General features: G+C 59.4%; 1 protein-coding gene across 1 annotated transcript in view; it reads left to right on the plus strand.

The window, feature by feature from the left end:
- The window catches only part of BCORL1 (BCL6 corepressor like 1), a 126626-nt gene that overhangs the window by 106027 nt on the left and 14599 nt on the right, over positions 1-6000 (plus strand).

Raw genomic sequence — 6000 nt, forward strand, 5'->3', positions numbered from 1 at the left:
GTGTGGCTGTAGAGATGGTGGATGCCCCTTGTATGCGGCTGTGGCTGTACAGATGGCGGGCTGCCCCTTGTATGTGGGTGTGTGGCTGTACAGATGGTGGATGCCCCTTGTATGCGGGTGTGTGGCTGTACAGATGGTGGATGCCCCTTGTATGCGGGTGTGTGGCTGTACAGATTGTGGGCTGCCCCTTGTATGCGGGTGTGTGGCTGTACAGATGGTGGGCTGCCCCTTGTATGCGGGTGTGTGGCTGTACAGATGGTGGATGCCCCTTGTATGCGGGTGTGTGGCCGTACAGATGGTGGATGCCCCTTGTATGCGGGTGTGTGGCCGTACAGATGGTGGGCTGCCCCTTGTATGCGGGTGTGTGGCTGTACAGATGGTGGGCTGCCCCTTGTGTGCGGGTGTGTGGCTGTAGAGATGGGGGATGCCCCTTGTATGCGGGTGTGGCTGTACAGATGGCGGGCTGCCCCTTATATGCGGGTGTGTGGCTGTACAGATGGTGGATGCCCCTTGTATGCGGGTGTGTGGCTGTACAGATGGTGGATGCCCCTTGTATGCGGGTGTGTGGCTGTAGAGATGGTGGATGCCCCTTGTATGCGGGTGTGTGGCTGTACAGATGGTGGGCTGCCCCTTGTATGCGGGTGTGTGGCTGTACAGATGGTGGATGCCCCTTGTATGCGGGTGTGTGGCTGTACAGGTGGTGGGCTGCCCCTTGTATGCGGGTGTGTGGCTGTACAGATGGTGGATGCCCCTTGTATGCGGGTGTGTGGCTGTAGAGATGGTGGATGCCCCTTGTATGCGGGTGTGTGGCTGTACAGATGGCGGGCTGCCCCTTGTATGCGGGTGTGTGGCTGTACAGATGGTGGATGCCCCTTGTATGCGGGTGTGTGGCTGTAGAGATGGTGAGCTGCCCCTTGTATGCGGGTGTGTGGCTGTACAGATGGTGGGCTGCCCCTTGTATGCGGGTGTGTGGCTGTACAGATGGTGGATGCCCCTTGTATGCGGGTGTGTGGCTGTAGAGATGGTGGATGCCCCTTGTATGCGGGTGTGTGGCTGTACAGATGGTGGATGCCCCTTGTATGCGGGTGTGTGGCTGTAGAGATGGTGAGCTGCCCCTTGTATGCGGGTGTGTGGCTGTACAGATGGTGGATGCCCCTTGTATGCGGGTGTGTGGCTGTACAGATGGTGGATGCCCCTTGTATGCGGGTGTGTGGCTGTACAGATGGTGAGCTGCCCCTTGTATGCGGGTGTGTGGCTGTACAGGTGGTGGATGCCCCTTGTATGCGGGTGTGTGGCTGTACAGATGGTGGATGCCCCTTGTATGCGGGTGTGTGGCTGTAGAGATGGTGGATGCCCCTTGTATGCGGGTGTGTGGCTGTACAGATGGTGGATGCCCCTTGTATGCGGGTGTGTGGCTGTAGAGATGGTGAGCTGCCCCTTGTATGCGGGTGTGTGGCTGTACAGATGGTGGATGCCCCTTGTATGCGGGTGTGTGGCTGTACAGATGGTGGATGCCCCTTGTATGCGGGTGTGTGGCTGTACAGATGGTGAGCTGCCCCTTGTATGCGGGTGTGTGGCTGTACAGGTGGTGGATGCCCCTTGTATGCGGGTGTGTGGCTGTACAGATGGTGGATGCCCCTTGTATGCGGGTGTGTGGCTGTAGAGATGGTGGGCTGCCCCTTGTATGCGGGTGTGTGGCTGTACAGATGGTGGATGCCCCTTGTATGCGGGTGTGTGGCTGTACAGATGGCGGGTTGCCCCTTGTATGCGGGTGTGTGGCTGTACAGATGGTGGGCTGCCCCTTGTATGCGGGTGTGTGGCTGTACAGATGGTGGATGCCCCTTGTATGCGGGTGTGTGGCTGTACAGATGGTGGATGCCCCTTGTATGCGGGTGTGTGGCCGTACAGATGGTGGATGCCCCTTGTATGCGGGTGTGTGGCTGTACAGATGGTGGGCTGCCCCTTGTATGCGGGTGTGGCTGTACAGATGGCGGGCTGCCCCTTATATGCGGGTGTGTGGCTGTAGAGATGGTGGGCTGCCCCTTGTATGCGGGTGTGTGGCTGTAGAGATGGTGGATGCCCCTTGTATGCGGGTGTGTGGCTGTACAGATGGCGGGCTGCCCCTTGTATGCGGGTGTGTGGCTGTACAGATGGTGGGCTGCCCCTTGTATGCGGGTGTGTGGCCGTACAGATGGTGGATGCCCTTTGTATGCGGGTGTGTGGCCGTACAGATGGTGGATGCCCCTTGTATGCGGGTGTGTGGCTGTACAGATGGTGGGCTGCCCCTTGTATGCGGGTGTGGCTGTACAGATGGCGGGCTGCCCCTTATATGCGGGTGTGTGGCTGTAGAGATGGTGGATGCCCCTTGTATGCGGGTGTGTGGCCGTACAGATGGTGGGCTGCCCCTTGTATGCGGGTGTGTGGCTGTACAGATGGTGGGCTGCCCCTTGTATGCGGGTGTGTGGCTGTAGAGATGGTGGATGCCCCTTGTATGCGGGTGTTCGGCCGTACAGATGGTGGGCTGCCCCTTGTATGCGGGTGTGTGGCTGTACAGATGGTGGGCTGCCCCTTGTATGCGGGTGTGTGGCTGTAGAGATAGTGGATGCCCCTTGTATGCGAGTGTGTGGCTGTAGAGATGGTGGGCTGCCCCTTATATGCGGGTATGTGGCTGTACAGATGGTGTATGCCCCTTATATGCGGTTGTGTGGCTGTAGAGATGGTGAGTTGCCCCTTGTATGCGGGTGTGTGGCTGTACAGATGGTGTATGCCCCTTATATGCGAGTGTGTGGCTGTAGAGATGGTGGGCTGCCCCTTATATGCGGGTGTGTGGCTGTACAGATGGTGTATGCCCCTTATATGCGGGTGTGTGGCCGTACAGATGGTGGGCTGCCCCTTATATGCGGGTGTGTGGCCGTACAGATGGTGGGCTGCCCCTTGTATGCGGGTGTGTGGCCGTACAGATGGTGGGCTGCACCTTGTATGCGGGTGTGTGGCCGTACAGATGGTGGGCTGCCCCTTGTATGCGGGTGTGTGGCTGTACAGATGGTGAGCTGCCCCTTGTATGCGGGTGTGTGGCCGTACAGATGGTGGATGCCCCTTGTATGCGGGTGTGTGGCTGTACAGATGGTGGGCTGCCCCTTGTATGCGGGTGTGTGGCTGTACAGATGGTGGGCTGCCCCTTGTATGCGGGTGTGGCTGTACAGATGGTGGGCTGCCCCTTGTATGCGGGTGTGTGGCTGTACAGATGGTGGGCTGCCCCTTGTATGCGGGTGTGTGGCTGTACAGATGGTGGATGCCCCTTATATGCGGGTGTGTGGCTGTACAGATGGTGGATGCCCCTTATATGCGGGTGTGTGGCTGTACAGATGGTGGGCTGCCCCTTGTATGCGGGTGTGTGGCTGTACAGATGGTGGGCTGCACCTTGTATGCGGGTGTGTGGCTGTAGAGATGGTGGGCTGCCCCTTGTATGCGGGTGTGTGGCCGTACAGATGGTGGGCTGCCCCTTGTATGCGGGTGTGTGGCTGTACAGATGGTGGGCTGCACCTTGTATGCGGGTGTGTGGCTGTAGAGATGGTGGGCTGCCCCTTGTATGCGGGTGTGTGGCTGTACAGATGGTGGGCTGCCCCTTGTATGCGGGTGTGGCTGTACAGATGGTGGATGCCCCTTGTATGCGGGTGTGTGGCTGTACAGATGGCGGGCTGCCCCTTGTATGCGGGTGTGTGGCCGTACAGATGGTGGATGCCCCTTGTATGCGGGTGTGTGGCTGTACAGATGGTGGATGCCCCCTTGTATGCGGGTGTGTGGCTGTACAGATGGTGGGCTGCCCCTTATATGCGGGTGTGTGGCTGTAGAGATGGTGGGCTGCCCCTTGTATGCGGGTGTGGCTGTACAGATGGTGGATGCCCCTTGTATGCGGGTGTGTGGCGGTACAGATGGTGGGCTGCACCTTGTATGCGGGTGTGTGGCTGTACAGATGGTGGGATGCCCCTTGTATGCGGGTGTGTGGCTGTACAGATGGTGGGCTGCCCCTTGTATGCGGGTGTGTGGCTGTAGAGATGGCGGGCTGCCCCTTATATGCGGGTGTGTGGCTGTACAGATGGTGGGATGCCCCTTGTATGCGGGTGTGTGGCTGTACAGATGGTGGGATGCCCCTTGTATGCGGGTGTGTGGCTGTACAGATGGTGGGATGCCCCTTGTATGCGGGTGTGTGGCTGTACAGATGGTGGATGCCCCTTGTATGCGGGTGTGTGGCTGTACAGATGGTGGGCTGCCCCTTGTATGCGGGTGTGGCTGTAGAGATGGTGGGCTGCCCCTTGTATGCGGGTGTGTGGCCGTACAGATGGTGGGCTGCCCCTTGTATGCGGGTGTGTGGCCGTACAGATGGTGGATGCCCCTTGTATGCGGGTGTGTGGCCGTACAGATGGTGGGCTGCCCCTTGTATGCGGGTGTGTGGCTGTAGAGATGGCGGGCTGCCCCTTATATGCGGGTGTGTGGCTGTACAGATGGTGGATGCCCCTTGTATGCGGGTGTGTGGCTGTACAGATGGCGGGCTGCCCCTTGCATGCGGGTGTGTGGCTGTACAGATGGTGGGCTGCCCCTTGTATGCGGGTGTGTGGCCGTACAGATGGTGGATGCCCCTTGTATGCGGGTGTGTGGCTGTACAGATGGTGGGCTGCACCTTGTATGCGGGTGTGTGGCTGTACAGATGGTGGGCTGCCCCTTGTATGCGGGTGTGGCTGTACAGATGGCGGGCTGCCCCTTATATGCGGGTGTGTGGCTGTAGAGATGGTGGGCTGCCCCTTGTATGCGGGTGTGTGGCTGTAGAGATGGTGGATGCCCCTTGTATGCGGGTGTGTGGCTGTACAGATGGCGGGCTGCCCCTTGTATGCGGGTGTGTGGCTGTACAGATGGTGGGCTGCCCCTTGTATGCGGGTGTGGCTGTACAGATGGCGGGCTGCCCCTTATATGCGGGTGTGTGGCTGTAGAGATGGTGGGCTGCCCCTTGTATGCGGGTGTTGTGGCTGTAGAGATGGTGGATGCCCCTTGTATGCGGGTGTGTGGCTGTACAGATGGCGGGCTGCCCCTTGTATGCGGGTGTGTGGCTGTACAGATGGTGGGCTGCCCCTTGTATGCGGGTGTGTGGCCGTACAGATGGTGGATGCCCTTTGTATGCGGGTGTGTGGCCGTACAGATGGTGGATGCCCCTTGTATGCGGTGTGTGTGGCTGTACAGATGGTGGGCTGCCCCTTGTATGCGGGTGTGGCTGTACAGATGGCGGGCTGCCCCTTATATGCGGGTGTGTGGCTGTAGAGATGGTGGATGCCCCTTGTATGCGGGTGTGTGGCCGTACAGATGGTGGGCTGCCCCTTGTATGCGGGTGTGTGGCTGTACAGATGGTGGGCTGCCCTTGTATGCGGGTGTGTGGCTGTAGAGATGGTGGATGCCCCTTGTATGCGGGTGTTCGGCCGTACAGATGGTGGGCTGCCCCTTGTATGCGGGTGTGTGGCTGTACAGATGGTGGGCTGCCCCTTGTATGCGGGTGTGTGGCTGTAGAGATGGTGGATGCCCCTTGTATGCGAGTGTGTGGCTGTAGAGATGGTGGGCTGCCCCTTATATGCGGGTGTGTGGCTGTACAGATGGTGTATGCCCCTTATATGCGGGTGTGTGGCTGTAGAGATGGTGAGTTGCCCCTTGTATGCGGGTGTGTGGCCGTACAGATGGTGGATGCCCCTTGTATGCGGGTGTGTGGCCGTACAGATGGCGGGCTGCTCCTTGTATGCGGGTGTGTGGCTGTACAGATAGTGGATGCCCCTTGTATGCGGGTGTGTGGCTGTACAGATGGTGGGCTGCCCCTTGTATGCGGGTGTGTGGCTGTACAGATGGTGTATGCCCCTTATATGCGAGTGTGTGGCTGTAGAGATGGTGGGCTGCCCCTTATATGCGGGTGTGTGGCTGTACAGATGGTGTATGCCCCTTATATGCGGGTGTGTGGCCGTACAG

Source organism: Anomaloglossus baeobatrachus, chromosome 9 (assembly GCF_048569485.1).
Source record: "Anomaloglossus baeobatrachus isolate aAnoBae1 chromosome 9, aAnoBae1.hap1, whole genome shotgun sequence".
Taxonomy (NCBI): Eukaryota; Metazoa; Chordata; class Amphibia; order Anura; family Aromobatidae; genus Anomaloglossus; species Anomaloglossus baeobatrachus.